Source organism: Mobula birostris, chromosome 10 (assembly GCF_030028105.1).
Source record: "Mobula birostris isolate sMobBir1 chromosome 10, sMobBir1.hap1, whole genome shotgun sequence".
Classification (NCBI taxonomy): domain Eukaryota; kingdom Metazoa; phylum Chordata; class Chondrichthyes; order Myliobatiformes; family Myliobatidae; genus Mobula; species Mobula birostris.
Window position 1 is genome coordinate 69597243 of NC_092379.1, and position 17028 is coordinate 69614270.

At 44.4% G+C, this 17028-nt stretch overlaps 1 protein-coding gene across 4 annotated transcripts in view; it reads right to left on the bottom strand.

The window, feature by feature from the left end:
• The window catches only part of LOC140204100 (interferon-inducible GTPase 5-like), a 628716-nt gene that overhangs the window by 530667 nt on the left and 81021 nt on the right, over nt 1-17028 (bottom strand). The window lies entirely within an intron of this gene.

Genomic DNA, 17028 nt, shown 5'->3' on the forward strand with positions numbered 1-17028 from the left:
ATATTGCTCCTCAGTTTTTACCTTGGGAATAATGATGGATGCTAATAAAATGGGGAAATTAGCAGTGATGAGGTATTGGAGGCCACAATGTGTATTAGCATGGCTAAATCCCAGGGCCTGACCTTGTGCATTATCGGATCTTATGGAAAGCTGGAAACAAAATTGAGGAAACATTTGCAGAGATTTTTATTTCATCTCTGCCTACGGGTGAGGTTCCAGACTCCAGCAAGTGGCTGATGTGGTACTAATGTTTTAAAAGAGAGGCAGAAACAAACACAGAAACTACAGGCCTTTGAGTCTGAAATCAATCGTGAGTAAATTTCTGGGGAAGATTCTGATGGACAAGAGACAGGTTCTGTTTTGAGACAGTCAGCATGGCTTTGCTCTTTGAGGAGATAATCAAGAGACTAAATAACAGTAGGACAGGGATATTGTCTACATGAACTTAACCGAGGCTTTAACAAGGTCCCAAGTGGCATGCTCATCTAGAATATTGGATTGCATGGGAGCCATGGGAGATTGCGTTGGATTCGTAATTGGCTCAGGTTTAGAAAACAGAGGGGGATGGTCAAGGCTCGTTTCTCAGACTTGAGCCTTTGTCTGGAGCTGTTCCACAGGGTCTGGTAATACAGATAAACAATTTGGATGTGAATGTCCAAGGCATTGTTAGAACATTTGTGGATGATACAAAAATCTGTGGCTTTGTAGAAGGTGGAGAAGGTTACAAAAAATTACAGGGAGATCCTCATCAGGGTGTGTAGGTGAGCTGGGGATTAGCAAATGGCTTTCAACCCAGGGAAGTGTGAGGTATGGCATTTTAGGAGATCAAACTAGGATAAGACTTATAGAGTGAATGGGAGAACCCTGGGATGTGTTATGGAACTGAGGGAAATAGGATCGTAAGTGCATAGTTCACTGAAACCAGTGTCACAGAAAGAGAGGACGGTGAAGAAAGCATTTGGCATGCTGGACTTCGTTAGTCAGGGTAATGGGTACAGGAGTTGGGAAGCTCTGTTGAAGGTTGGTAGATAGTGGTGATGCCACTCGAAGCAGTGATACAGTGATGCAGTTTGTTAGGATGCTCTCCACTGTGCATCTGTGGAATAACATGAGTGCTGATGTACATAGACCAGTTCTCTTCAGTCTCCTTGGAACATAGAGGTGTTGGTGTGCTTTCGTGACTGTGTTGGATGTGTTCTGGGACCACGAGAGTTGGTTCAAGCTCTACACCACAGGAGTTTGAAACTGGTCGCAGTTTCTACTGCTCTGCCTCTGATGTAAAGAGGGGTGTCAGTGGTGTGAGTTCTCCTGAAGACAATAACCATCCCCTTTGTCTTGTTGACATTGAGGAAGAGGCCATTTGCCTGGCACCAGGCCTCGAGCTCTTGAGTAATAGAAAGGCAATGAAGTCCAAAAAGTGAGACCAACATGTGTTGACTTTAAGTGAGGCATGCATGTATCACATGGTCACATCATGATCTATGCAATTCACATATTCTTACATATAACCATAATGATATTTATAAACAACAAAGATTGCTTCAACAAACAATGTAGATACGTTGCTCAAATATTGCTGAAATACTAAGTACACAACACTACACCCTACTTCGTGATAAACTCCAACTCAATATTGAATGCATCTCAATGATATGTATGTATACCAAAAATACAACAACAATACTGACATCCACAGCATAGTGAATTTTAAATTGTCCCATTCAGGCCTAAAGATTTAATCGTTGGAGAGGATTTCTTACTCTTGTAGGATAATATATTTCCTAATAAGGGGAGGTCACTGGGCTTGGCAGGTGAGACTTGTGGCTATAAAAACAAATCCAGTTTCAATGACGCACAAAAGAACATGAGAAGATAAAGAACAAAATAATAACAAAACAATGAATATAAGTGCTTAAGATAGCTTAAATACATAGATTGATTGTTTGCCCATAATGTGACGCTTGGTACAGGGGTGCCTATACATAAGGTGACTCTGATAGGAAATGATAAAGTAGTGGTGCTTGGGGCTGTAGAGGGGTGGGTTAGTGGGTGGAGGTGTTGATCAACCTTACTGCTTGGGGAAAGGAACTGTTTTTGATACTGGCAGTCCTGCTGTGGATGCTATGTAGCCTCCTGCCTGATGGTAGTTGGACAAGCAGTTCATGAGCAGGGACGGGTGGGTACTTCATGATGTTACTGCCCTTTTCTGGCACCTTTCTGTATGTACACCCTTGATGGAGGGTAGGTTGATGCCGGTGAGCACGGTGTAGTTTTGACTACCCAATATTGAGCCTTCCTGTCCGCTGCAGGGCAGCTTCTGTACCAGGCAGTGATGCAGTGATGCAGTTTGTTCAGATGCTCTCTACTGTGCATCTGCAGAATGACATTAGTACTGATGTGCATGGACCAGCTCTCTTCAACCTCCTCAGAAAGTAGATGTGTTGGCAAGCTTTCCTGACTGTGTAGGATGGGTTCTGGGAACATGAGAATTGGTTCGATGTCTGCACTCCAAGGAATTTGAAACTTCTTGCAGTTTCTGCTGCTGTACCATTGATGTAAAGAGGGGTGTTAGTGGTGTGAATTCTCATGAAGCCGATAACCATCCCCTTTGTCTTGTTGACATTGAGGAAGAGGTTATTTACCTGGCACCAGGCCTCGAGCTCTTCCATCTCCTCCCTGTAGGCAATCTCATTATTTTTGCTGACATTGTTGAACCCCTCCACTGTCGTGTCATTGGCAAACTTGACATGTGATTACTCGGGTGTTTGGCCATGCAGACACGTGTGAGCAGAGTGTACAGCAATGGGCTCAACACACAGCCTGGAGCATCCGTGTTGAGGAAAATGGGGAGGGAGGAGCGTTTGTGCATCCTGACTGTGTGATGTCTGTTTATTTGTGAGTCCAAGTCCCACTTGCACAGTGGGTTATTAAGACTGAGGATTAGGAGTTTGTTCTCCAAGGTTTGCAAGACAAGAGTGTTGAATGTTGAACTGAAATCCAGAAACAGCATTCTGACAAAAGTGTCCTTGTTTTCTCAGTGTGTCAGGGCCAGGTGCATGACAGATGCTTTGGCATCTGTTGTAGAGTGGTTCTGTTGGTAAGCATATTGGTCAGTGTCAAATGTGGCAGGAATGAATTTTTTGATAAGTATCATTACCATCCGTCCAAAGCACTTCCTGGCGTTTGGCATCAGAGCCATGGGGTAGTAGTCATCCAGTTCTGAAGGTGCAGGGTTCCTTCTACAGGGATGATTGTGGCTGATTTAAAGCATGTGGAGACAGCAGCCTGAATGAGTGATATGTAGAAGGCAAGTTATGTGTATTGGTTTTCACAGTCTCTTCACAGAGCCTGTGATCACAGAATGGAGTTTGATTCTCATTGCTGTCAGTGAGGACATTGTATTACAGCTTGGAGTTTGATTCTCTTTGCTGTCAGTGATGAGGTTTTACGTTCATCCCTGTGATCACAGATTGGAGTTTGATTCTCATTGCTGTCAGTGATGAGGTTTTACGTTCGTCCCTGTGATCACAGATTGGAGTTTGATTCTCTTTGCTGTCAGTGAGGACGTTGTACATTCTCCCTGTGATCACAGATTGGAGTTTGATTCTCATTGCTGTCAGTGAGGATGTTGTACATTCTCCCTGTGATCACAGATTGGAGTTTGATTCTCACTGCTGTCAGTGAGGAGGTTTTACGTTCTCCCAGTGATCACATGGATTTCCTCTGGGTGCCCAGTTTCCTCCCCTTTCCAAAGGGTTAGTAAGTTGTGGGCATAATATGTTTGCACAGAAGCATGGTGAGCTGACCCCATCACAATCCTTCATTTGATTTCCATGGACGCCTGACAAATAAAGCTAATCTTTAAAATCTTTAAGTTGTTCGCTGAAATCCATCTGGAGCAGAGGGTATGAGGAGAGCTGCTGAAGGATTTTTCTCAATGAATCAGGCATACCCAATGATCCGCTATGGCACACGTGTGAGATCACAGCTGTCACATTGATAACGGTAAAGATTGTGTGTGGCCTCTGAATTCCGCTTGACTTTATTTTCAAAATTCCACTCCATATTTGCTGTGAGTGTCGCCTGACTTTCTGAAGATAGTCTCCAATGAAAGGATCTGGAAAAGAAGGCAGGTCTGCAGTTGCACCAGCTCCATCTCCATTGTTCTGCACGCTCTCGTTATGTTTTGTAACTCCAAAACATTAAACTAATTAACAGAAAGACACACATGTATCACATGGTAGCATCATGATGTATGCAATTCGCTTATTTTTACATATAAACAAAATGAAATTTATAAACAACAAAGAATGTTTAATCAAACAATGCAGTTACAAGGTTGCTCAAAGATTGCTGAACTATTAAGTGCACAACACTTTCCCTGTTTAGCTATAAATTCCAACTCAATATTGAATGCATCTCAACTACATGACTACAATACAGACATCCATAGCATAGTGAATTTTAAGTTGTCCCATTCAGTCCTAAAGTCTTAATTGTTGCAGAGGATTTCTCACTCTTGTAGGATAATGTCTTTCCTGATAAGGGAGGTCGCTCTGCTTGGCAGGTGAGACTTGCGGCTGTAAAAACAATCTCAGGTTCTCAGGCCTCTTCTATAATGGTTGTAGGAGTTGACTCTGAGACTGCAGGAAGTGGTTCTGACAGCTCCAGATAACTTTCTTTTCCTTCCTTTTTATTCTTGTAGTTTGAGCATCTTGATCTTGGGAGGGTCCACTTAGTTCACTGGAGTATTCTCTTATTAATCTTTCTATTGCTCTCTTTATGATCTGATCACTTCTCTTGGTTTCCTCATCCAAAACATCATCTGATGAATCCTCTGTTTTCATATCTTACTTCTTTCCTTTTGTACTTCGATTCAGCTGGGCTTTGGTCTTTTTATCTACCTTTAGAAGCAGCTGTTTGTTTCCCACTTGATGTTCAGGCAATAATCTCAATGCACACAAAGTTGATTCTGGTTATTCATACTCACAGAAGCAGAATACTTGCAACTTTCCTGAAGTTCCTTGAACTCTCTTCCAGCTGAATCCCCCTCTCCAGGCTCACTTGGAACATTGGCTCGCCAGCCGGCTCTGTGAACAGTCACTGGACTCGGCAGTGAGAAGGCCACCAAACTTAAACCATATACGTCCACGGTCAGCACGATTTGGGTCCAACCAAACAGGAAAGTTGGGATGTTTCAATTAATGAAACTTCATTTTGAGCAAATGCTGTGTCAATACTGCTCATACACAATTATCCATTGGCAAGAAATAACAGATTGTACACCGCATACAATAATAGAGAAAGTGTATTTATTAATTTCAGCTTTATCAACCAGTTATTTAGAGGAAAAGAAGAAAAAAATCTAAAAGGGCTAATTACAATTAAACCAGACAATTAACCCCGGAGCCATGCATCATACAAAAAGCTTCTAAAGATAATCATCAAACCGCCATCAAGAAAAAAAATATACCAAAAATTTACAATTAGATCGTGGAGGAAATCTATCAATTAACTCAAATGATAGTAACAAGCAAATGAACCTCATCTTTTCTCAAAATCAAACATAGGTTCAAAAATTCGACTTCTAATTTTCTCCAAATGAAGACATAGCATCACTTGAGAGAACCATTGTGACAAGATGGGAGCCGGTGTATCCTTCCACTTCAACAAAATGGCCCTCCTGGCTATCAATGTAACAAATGCAATAACATGTTGATCAGACAAAGAGATACCGTTGATATTTTGAGGAATTATTCCAAAAAGCACAGTTAATTTGTTAGATTGTAAATGAATTTTAAGTGCTTTAGAAATTGTAGAAAAAATTGACTTCCAAAAACTGTTCCAGTATAGAACAGGACCAAAACATGTGTGTCAATGTAGCTGTCTCAGTTTTACATCTATTGCAATAATTATCAACATTAGGAAACATTTTAGACAATCTCTCTTTCATCAAATAGTAACAATGTACAATTTTAAATTGAATCAGTGAATGACTAGCACAGATTGAAGAAGAGTTAACCAACTTCAGAATCCGCGTCCAGTCCTCCGTCATAAAAGTCAAATTAAGTTCCGTTTCCCAATCTTGTTTAATCTTAAATAAAGGACGCTTATCCCATTGTAATAGTAAATTATAAATTCTTCCAATCGAACCCTTCATCAAAGGGTTCATACTCATAATAGTATCTAACAGGTCGGCATCCAATATGTAAGGAAAATTACTTAAATATTTTTGTAAGAAATGTCTAACTTGAAGTATTGTAAAAAGTGTGAGTATGAAACAGAATACTTATCAACTAATTGTTCGAAAGACATCAGTCTATCTTCTTTAAATAAATCGAGAAAAGAAATAATACCTTTATTTTTCCAAAGTAAAAATATTGGATCACTCAAGGGAGGCATAAAAAAAGTAATTTCAATAAATTAAACTACAAAGTTTAAAATTTTTAAGATTAAAAAAATTACAGAACTGGAGCCAAGTTTGTAAAGAATGCTTAATCACAGGGTATAAATTTAAATTAGCAACTTTAGCTAATTGCATAGGTAAAGTAGCTCCCAATAACGAGGTTAAATAAAACTGTTTCACAGCTTTCAATTCCAAATCTACCCAAATTGTCCAATCATTCTTATCAATCCAGTGTAACAAAAAGGACATATATCGCACATTAACAGCCCAGTAATGCATTCTTAAATTAGGCAAAGCGAGACCATCCTTTTTCAACTTTTGTAGGTGACATTTACTAATTCTTGGTCTTTTATTATTCCAAATAAAAGATAAAATAATAGAATCAATCCGGTCAAAAAACTTCTTAGTCAGAAAAACAGGGATATTCTGAAATAAATATAAAAATTTTGGTGAAATCATCATTTTGGCTATATGGATGTGACCAGCAAGTGAAAATGTAAGTGGGTTCCATCTACTAAATAAATACTTCATAGAATCTACCAAGGAAACAAAATTAGCTTTATAAAGATCCTTATATTTTTTAGTGATTATAACACCTAAATATCTAAAGGAATCCGTGACTCTGAAAGGAGTATTATCACATATAGAAACAGATTCATTTAAAGGAAACAATTCACTTTTACTAAAATTTATTTTATATCCTGAAAAATCTCCAATTTCATTAAATAATTTTAGCAAGGCAGGAATAGATTCCTTGGGATTGGATATATAAACCAGTAAATCATCAGCGTAAAGAAAAATCTTATGAATGGTCCCCTTCACAAAAAAATCCCCATAAATATCTTTAGCTTCATGAAGAGCAATAGCAAGGGGTTCTAGTATTAAATTAAATAACAAAGGACTTAACCTTGTCTTGTCAACACCCCGTGAAAACTGAAAAAAGGGGGATCTACAGAACATTACAGCCCCGTAGCTTTAGCCAAAACCCAAACATGCAGACTGTTCTACAGAAACTGACTGCTTCTACTGAAAAAAACTAAATGAAATATTCTATAGCATTAGCAATAATTATCTTAACCAGGGCATTACATTCTCCCTGCACCAAAAATCATCCAGTCCTGATGACTTTGAGATTTATCAAACAATTATTAATCACACATTATTCAAATAAATTGTGTTTTCAGGATCCCCAATCTATTTGTAAATGGTAGTAACATTTCTCACTGTGGGAATAGATGGAACACTTTACTTCTCTGCTGCATCATATGCCAGCCTATCTGGGGGTTTCTGCACTACCTGAGGCCTTCTTATCTCATCTTCAACCTCTTCAGACTCAGGTATTCCTTGAGACCGTTTCTGTCTACTTAGGAATGCGTCCATTCTGGCAATTACATGAGCCTTCCAGCAACTCTGGTCCCTTTGTCACCCAAGTGATGTCAGCTTCATCCCTGATTACATTGGAGCCCAGCTTTACATTACTGTCTAGCATTGCATCTTCCTGTCCATAAGTAGTTTCCCCACCACCAACACCCCTCCCCCCCACCTACATCTTAGTCAGTCTTAGGAGATTCAGGAATCTCTTCAACAATTTTTGAGGATTTTGCATAAGGTAACAACATTCAGTGGTTGGGTCCTTTTCAGTTCCTTCTGTTGATGGCCTCTCTGTTGATGGCCTTTTGCAAAGAATTCTCCTATTATGTGTAGGTTCCAAGTCGGGTTCTTGGTCAACATGTACCTCCTGCCCTCTGGGTAAAATGTGATTCTGATGGAGAATTTTGATAGGTCTTTTCCATCTGCTGGCTTCACCCGGAAAAATAGCATACAGTATTTAGCATCTGGCTCTGCAGGACGTAAGGCGTAGACAGCCAGCAGTCAGCCTACTTATGCTTCCATGTTAGGCCAAATTTCTTTATCACAAACTCTGTCTCCAGGCATCATTTAAGAGATCCTAATCTTTTAGTCGTATCTCCTCTTGTTTGCTTCGTTTTACATAGAAACATACATAGAAAATAGGTGCAGAAGTAGGCCATTCGGCCCTTCGAGCCTGCACCACCATTTATTATGATCATGGCTGATCATCCAACTCAGAACCCCGCCCCAGCCTTCCCTCCATACCCCCTGACCCCCGTAGCCACAAGGGCCATATCTAACTCCCTCTTAAATATAGCCAATGAACTGGCCTCAACTGTTTCCTGTGGCAGAGAATTTCACAGATTCACCACTCTCTGTGTGAAGAAGTTTTTCCTAATCTCGGTCCTAAAAGGCTTCCCCTCTATCCTCAAACTGTGGCCCCTCGTTCTGGACTTCCCCAACATCGGGAACAATCTTCCTGCATCTAGCCTGTCCAATCCCTTTAGGATCTTATACGTTTCAATCAGATACCCCCTCAATCTTCTAAATTCCAACGAGTACAAGCCCAGTTCATCCAGTCTTTCTTCATATGAAAGTCCTGCCATCCCAGGAATCAATCTGGTGAACCTTCTTTGTACTCCCTCTATGGCAAGGATGTCTTTCCTCAGATTAGGGGACCAAAACTGCACACAATACTCCAGGTGTGGTCTCACCAAGGCCTTGTACAACTGCAGTAGTACCTCCCTGCTCCTGTACTCGAATCCTCTCACTATAAATGCCAGCATACCATTCGCCTTTTTCACCGCCTGCTGTACCTGCATGCCCACTTTCAATGACTGGTGTATAATGACACCCAGGTCTCGTTGCACCTCCCCTTTTCCTAATCGGCCACCATTCAGATAATAATCTGTTTTCCTATTTTTGCCACCAAAGTGGATAACTTCACATTTATCCACATTAAATTGCATCTGCCATGAATTTGCCCACTCACCCAACCTATCCAAGTCACCCTGCGTCCTCTTAGCATCCTCCTCACAGCTAACACTGCCACCCAGCTTCATGTCATCCGCAAACTTGGAGATGCTGCATTTAATTCCCTCATCCAAGTCATTAATATATATTGTAAACAACTGAGGTCCCAGCACTGAGCCTTGCGGTACCCCACTAGTCACCGCCTGCCATTCCGAAAAGGTCCCGTTTATTCCCACTCTTTGCTTCCTGTCTGCTAACCAACTCTCCACCCACACCAATACCTTACCCCCAATACCGTGTGCTTTAAGTTTGCACACTAATCTCCTGTGTGGGACCTTGTCAAAAGCCTTATGAAAATCCAAATATACCACATCCACTGGTTCTCCCCTATCCACTCTACTAGTTACATCCTCAAAAAATTCTATGAGATTCGTCAGACATGATTTTCCTTTCACAAATCCATGCTGACTTTGTCCGATCATTTCACCGCTTTCCAAATGTGCTGTTATCACAACCTTGATAACTTACTCCAGCAGTTTCCCCACCACCGACATTAGCCTAACCGGTCTATAATTCCCCGGTTTCTCTCTCCCTCCTTTTTTAAAAAGTGGAGTTACATTAGCCACCCTCCAATCCTCAGGAACTAGTCCAGAATCTGACGAGTTTTGAAAAATTATCACTAATGCATCCACTATTTCTTGGGCTACTTCCTTAAGCACCCTGGGATGCAGACCATCTGGCCCTGAGGATTTATCTGCCTTCAATCCCTTCAATTTACCTAACACCACTTCCCTACTAACATGTATCTCGCTCAGTTCCTCCATCTCACTGGACCCTCTGTCCCCTACTATTTCTGGAAGATTATTTATGTCCTCCTTAGTGAAGACAGAACCAAAGTAATTATTCAATTGGTCTGCCATGTCTTTGCTCCCCATAATCTGCATGCCAGGGTGCTTAAGGAAGTTTTGCTTGATAGTAGAGACCGCAGCGAGCTAATAAGCCTTTTGCAGTTCTTTCCTCATATCAAACACATACTTAAGATACATCTTCTCTGGCAAGTCTTCACCGCTGACTCCAAAACAGAGATCTACAGGCAATTTTGCTTCGCGCTCGAACATCAAATAGTATGGTGAGTAGCCAGTAGCTTCATTTTGCATACGGTTGTAGCTGTTGACTAAATGTGAAATACGCTGACTCCATTTCCCTCTTTGCTAATATCCAGGGTTCTAACCATGTCGAACATTGTCCGGTTGAATCTTTCAGGCTGGGAATCACCCTGAGGGTGATAGGGCATGATCCTTGACTTCTCAACTCCAAACATACTCAGTGACTCTATTTGAGCCGACTCTCAAAATCACTGTGTATTGTTCTTGGGAGGCCATAATAAACAAAATACTTTTCCCATAACACGTTGGCAACTGTGGATGGCCTTTGATCCTTTGTGGGAAAGGCTTGAGCATACCTGGTGTAGTGATCAATGCTGACCAAGACATTTGTAACATTGTTGGAATCAGGCTTTATGCAAAAGAAATCCATATACACTAAATCAAGTGATAATATGCTCTGTAAATGGGATAATGTAGCAACTCTTGTAGTCAGAATCTTCCTCTGAATACATTGAATGCTTGACTTGACCTTTCCTTCATTTGGGGCCAATAGAACTGATCTCAGACCAATCCGTAGTCTTGTCAAATTCCAAATATTCTGAATCATCATGACCTCAACACAATCCTCCGATGCTTGTCAGGCTAAACCAACTGGGAGAACAGAGGCCAGACCTGCGCCAAGTACAGCAGCCCTGAGAGCACCTCACACCTGATGACCAGGTTCTTGCCCGTTATCGACAGGGAGCGCCCGCCCAACAGTCCCAGTTTCTGTTTCACCTTGGCAGTCCGCTCCTACCAGTTCTTGTTGCACGCCTCAGCCCCTCCGAACCAGATCCCCAACACCCTCACGTGGTCAGACCTGATGGTGAAGGGGACGCTGGATCGGTCGGGCCAGTTGCCGAAGAGCATAGCTTCGCTCTTCGTGCGGTTGACCATTGTGATAGACACAAAGCAGACCAGGCACCATGACCCGGAGAGAGAACCCAACCAGCCTCACACAGACGGGGGAGGTGACTATCACACACCCCGGTTACAGTTAGGGTGACCCACAAATACACAAGCAAATAACTCTCACCCAAGCTAACATGTAACAATAAACAAACTGGAACTTCCCACCATAATCCCATAAAAGCATTTTAACTCAAGAACAATAAACTGTACCGGTCATTAGAAATGTAGGGGCGGGCGATCGGCCATGCCCCCACCTAGAACGTCACACTGCCCCCACCCAAGGGGTTAGCCGTCCCCGGCAACCTCAGAGTCCATAACAAGTTCCAAAAGTTCCGGTGGGCGTTGACACTGCCACCTGTTTGTGTGATGCGAGGGGCCGGGCACCCGGCGTGTCATCTTCTTCCTGCAGCCTCGCTGGGTTAGTGGCGGCCAAGGGCTGAAACGGTGCTAATCGGTCCCGGTGCAGCATGACTGCCTTCCACCGCTCAGACAACCGCACCCGATATACCGCATCGGAGATGCAGTCGAACACTTCTCCCGGCCCCTGCCAGTGGCTTTCAAACCTGGGGGATTGTCCCTTCTTCCGGGAGAGGCAGTGGACCCATACTGGGGGCCCCACTATGTACTGCTGCACTGGTCCCCTAGACTGGTGGTCCCCTTCTGGGACTTGCAGGCATCGCAGACGAGCACGAACAGCTCCATGTCCTGCCTGTACCCAGGCCAGTAGATGCGTTCACGCAGCCTGCCCAACGTCTTTGCAACTCCGAGATGGCCAGCCCCCACCAGCCCGTGCACCGACCGCAGCACCGTGGTGCGGAGCCCCCAGGGGACAACCAGCTGCAAGAATCTGTCACCATCGGACAACTGCCACCACCCGAACAGCAACCCGTCGTGGACCTCCAGTGTTCCCCACTGTGGGTACAGGGCCTTGGTCTCTGGGTCCAGGGCGGAGACCTCTGCCTACTCTGGCCTTTGTCCCACACTCAGCCATTCCCTCACCCGGGCCAATACAGGATCGCTCGCTTGTTCGCTGCGTAGCTGCTGGTCTATGGTGGGGAGGTCGTCGTTGGCTGTCACCCGAAGCGCCATCAGTGTCGCTTGTCCGTGGTTCAACTGGTTGCATTGGGCTGCTGCCAGGTGTTCTGCACTGCCGCAGGCCGCTGTGAAGCCGGTGGTGGTAGCCGCTCCTGATGAGGCGGTTTCCTGGAGCTGTCCTGCGATAGCCATGGCTTGGGCACTGAGGTAGAGTGTTGCCCCCGACACATCCACACGGGCCTCCAGCGGAACAGCAGCTCCAGGTCAAGGATGCAGGGCTCTTGGATGTTGGCGAGCCACACCTCGTGCTCCACTGTGTTTGTCCCCACTGCGATGCGCAGCCTCCTCTGCCCTCGCATCGACGCACAGTCGCCGGTGACCGTCGCCAGTTGGACCGCTGTCGTCCACCCGGGCGGGGATGGCTGGTCCGTGTTGGGGAGGACACCCAGACGGATGATAGTGAAGGTTGACCCCGTGTCCACCAATGCACGGCATCTGATGACCTCCACCACACAGTCCACGTATAAGCCTCGCTCTTCCCCAAAATGGGTTCTGTGGGAGGATTCGGGCGGCGCTGCCCGCTCAGCGTTTACCGGTGGCTGCGGTAAACTGTGGTGTGGTGCCGGTGCGGGGCAGTCCCGGGCCAAATGACCTGCCTCACCGCACCGGTAGCAGAGGTCGTTTCGTGGCTGGCGGCAGGTCTGCGCGGCGCTGGTCGGACCCGTCAGTTTCCTCCTCCGCCTCGGTGACTCAAGCCCGGGCTCGCTGCATGCGGGGAGATGCTGGGACACTTTGGAGGACTGAGATCACTTCTGCTCTCTCCGCCACGGCCAGCGCCTCGTCCAGTGATGACGGCGACGTCAGGCGACCATGCTGCCGAAGGCGCTCCGGCGTCAGCTCCTTTACAAAGGCGTGGAGGGCAAGTTTTTCCCAGGCCGCAGAGGGAAACTTGGGGTAGCTACGCCGAGACAATGATGAAGATCTGCTGCAAGCGCCCCAAAGTTTTCTCCCAATCGTCTGCTGCACAGTTCTTCCCTCATTCCTTCCGCCCACGGCCTCTGCTCGAAACGCCACTGCAGCACCACTACAAGCGCCCTGTAGTCGCGCTGCTTCACTGGTGTTAGGTGGAGGAGGGCCCGCAGGCACCTAGTTCCAGTGCCAGCCAGGACAAGGAGCACCGCTCTCTCGGTTGGGCTCCACGCGTTGTGCCATGCAGCAAGTTTGACTTGCGCCAGGTTTGGCTCTAGGCGGCTGGTACCGTCGTATCTGGGGAGCCTCATGGTAGACTTTGAGGCGCAAATCGTTCAGCCCCTTTGATATTCCTGGTGCTCCGACGGCGTCTGCCATGGTGCCCATCCTCCCATGGCTACGGCGTCTTGGGTTCCCTCGTGCCGGTCACTATGGAGGCGAGTGATGCGCTCCACTCTGTCCCCCGGGTTGGGGAGCCTGGGTACGCTTGCTCCGTTAGGGCTCCTTGGGAAGGCACGACGCTCGGTTTCCAGATCCTCCCTCCAGATCCCGTCTTCTCAAGCCTTGCCCGTGGATGCGGGGGAGTCATACTGCTCGGCCCCTCGTCTTATTCCCTGGGTCTTAAGGTACTCTATCCGTCATAGCCCTTCAATCTCATCGTCCATCTCAGAACCCACTCCTGACACCAATGTGGCAAGCATTTGGTCCATAATAACAGACGAGGAAGCTCTTTCACTCAACAACTGTTTTATTGTGATAGACACAAAGCAAACCAGACACCATGACCCGGAGAGGGAACCCAACCAGTCTCACACCGACAGGGGAAGTGACCATCACACACCCCGGTTACAGTTGGGGTGACCCACAAATACACAAGCAAATAACGGTATAACCCAAGCTAAAATGTAACAATAAACGAATTGGAACTTCCCACCATAATCCCATAAAAGCATTTTAACACAAGAACAATGAACAGTACTGGTCATTAGAAATACAGGGGTGGGCTATCGACCACGCCCCCACCCAGAACGTCACAATATAACCATGATGAATTATGTAAGTTACTAAGGTTACTTTATGGAACAATATATTTGGACGATTACTCAAGTATTACTGAAATATTTAAATACACAACAGCCCCGTTCCCATGTTCTTTTGAAAGCTGCAGGAACTGTCTGGGTTGTGTAAGTTCAAGGTGATTCCTTGCCCACGAATGTGTAGCAGGTGAGTGCTCGTACTCGGGGGCAGGGTGGTGAAGGTGAAAAACATTGATAACAATGCCAGAAACCATCTCTATGATGTGTTATTCACTAGACCCAAACTTTGTTGTGTTACCACCCCCTTGGCTCCCAGACCACATCTCCGATGCTCCCTCTCCCTTTCCGGCCATTACATAACAACCATAAGCAATTGATTTACGATGCACAGTGAAAGAAATTAGGAACTGCAATTCAAGGCAGTGACAAATAATTGCAAAATTGTTTCAAATCTATTTAAGGCTACACATACAATTATTTCATTATTTAATTACAGTAAAAGTGCATCAACAATTTTCGAGTGTATGTTAGCTGTCCAATTACTCACTGATTCATTGTTTTCTTGCCTTTCAGTGAGATGGATGGGTTTGGGGCAGTGAAATCCTAAGAACTTTCTACAGCGGTACAATTGAGAGCATTCTGACTGGCTGCATCATTGCCTGGTATGGGAACTGTACCTCCCTTAATCTCAGGACTCTGCAGAGAGTGGTGCGGACAGCCCAGTGCATCTGTAGTTGTGAACTTCCCAAAATTCAGGATATTTACAAGGACAGGTGTGTAAAAAGGGCCCGTAAGATTATTGGGGACCCAATCCATCCCAACCACAATCTATTCCAGCTGCTACCATCCCGGAAGTGGTACCGCAGCATAAAAGCCAGGACCAACAGGCTCTGGGACAGCTTCTTCCACCAGAATATCAGACTGATGAACTCACGCTGACTTGAGTGTACACTATATTACATTGACTGTTCTATTTATTATAAATTATTTTAAATTACTATGATTGTACATTGCACATTTAGATGGAGATGTAACAAAGATTTTTACTCCTCATGTATGTGAAAGATGTAACAAATAAAGTCAATTCAATTCAATTTTTTTTCACGCATCAGGCTGACTGTCACTCAGGAGCTTTAGATCCCCACGTTCAGTCTGTTTCATGACTCTGAATGAAGTTGAGACACTGCACTGAAACAATGCTCCACTGAATATGATGTTGGAAAGGCAATAAAAAGCATCTTGACCTTTTTCCACAGTGCAGGATAGAGTTCTTTCTGCAACCAAGAGTCTTGATATGATTTTTGAACCTCAGCTTCAGCTCAAATTCATTTCAGCGAGATCATTTCTACCCCCATCCTTCCTGTTAATCTCTCATTACAAGTGTTCAGGAATGGATTTATTACCCAATCTGTAACCTGAATCGAGGGAAGACTGAAATCTCTCTGACATGTCTTTATACAGCTGTCCCAGGTGGGCACAGTATACTTGAAGGTCATCAGCTGGTATTCTTTCTTTGTCTTCCAACTCAGAGAGGATCAGAAACTGGAAAAGGTGATGACAGACAATGTTGCACTTAAATATGGTTAACTTGGACAGCATTATGGAGAGGAAGGTCCGATGTTGGGTGTGAATTATTTTACTCTAAAGCCGCTTCCATCGAGCTGATTGCTTCATTTAAAGTCAGCAACCCTCTTTCCCATTGGTTGGTTAACGTGCCACAGTGCCCATTTCCCGTTCCGGGCACTCTGAGGTAGAACGTGTGGAAGTTTCGTTCTCTTTGTTTTCTGCCACCAATGGGCCCACTTCAGGCTGAGAGTTGTGACCAGCACTGAAGAACCATTGGGAAACTACATTACAGACGTAGATGGACCCCAGCCTCATGTTTGGTTAGTAAACTATCCATATGTAACATGTTTACTTATCTGCTCTCCCACATTACAAAGACTGGTTTGACTTTGATAAGATTGACATTATTTCATTGCAATTGAAGATTGATCTTATTAAACTTTGAGAGTAATTCTGACATTAACTCCCATAAGCCAAACATGCCTCATACTCCTGAGTTGATTACTGAATGAAGCGTTCCTGTCTTTAAAGTATTTTATCACAGTATCAGAAATGTGTAAAAGCACCTCAGGCAGTTTCCTTTTGAGAGTCATCTGACATCTGTGAGTAACAGCAAGTGTTCAAACTGTTCGTCATTCTCTGAACAAAGCTTTTGAAATTGAGAGCATGGCATTTGATTTTATTTACCACTGAGTTAACAGTACTTAATCATCTATGCAGCTGATCATTGATTTTTCTGTGATAAGGTGTGGACCATAAGGCAATAACACATAGGAGCAGAGTTAGGCCATTTGGCCCCATCAAATCTGAACCACCATTTGATCATGGCTGATTCATTTCCCCCTAAATCCTATTCTTTTGTCTTCTCACCACAATCTTCTAAATACCCATGAGTACAGGCCCAGAGCCTTCAGTTGCTGTTCATGTGATAACCCGTTCATTCTCAGAGTCATTCTCGTGGACCTCCATGGAACCATCTCCAATGTCAGCACATCCTTTCTTAAATAAGGGGCCTAAAACTGCTCAGAATACCAAGTGATGCCTCACCATTGCCTTATACATCCTCAGTATTACGTCCTTACTTTGATAGTCTAGTCCTCTTGAAATGAATACTAACTTTCCATTGGCCTTCTTC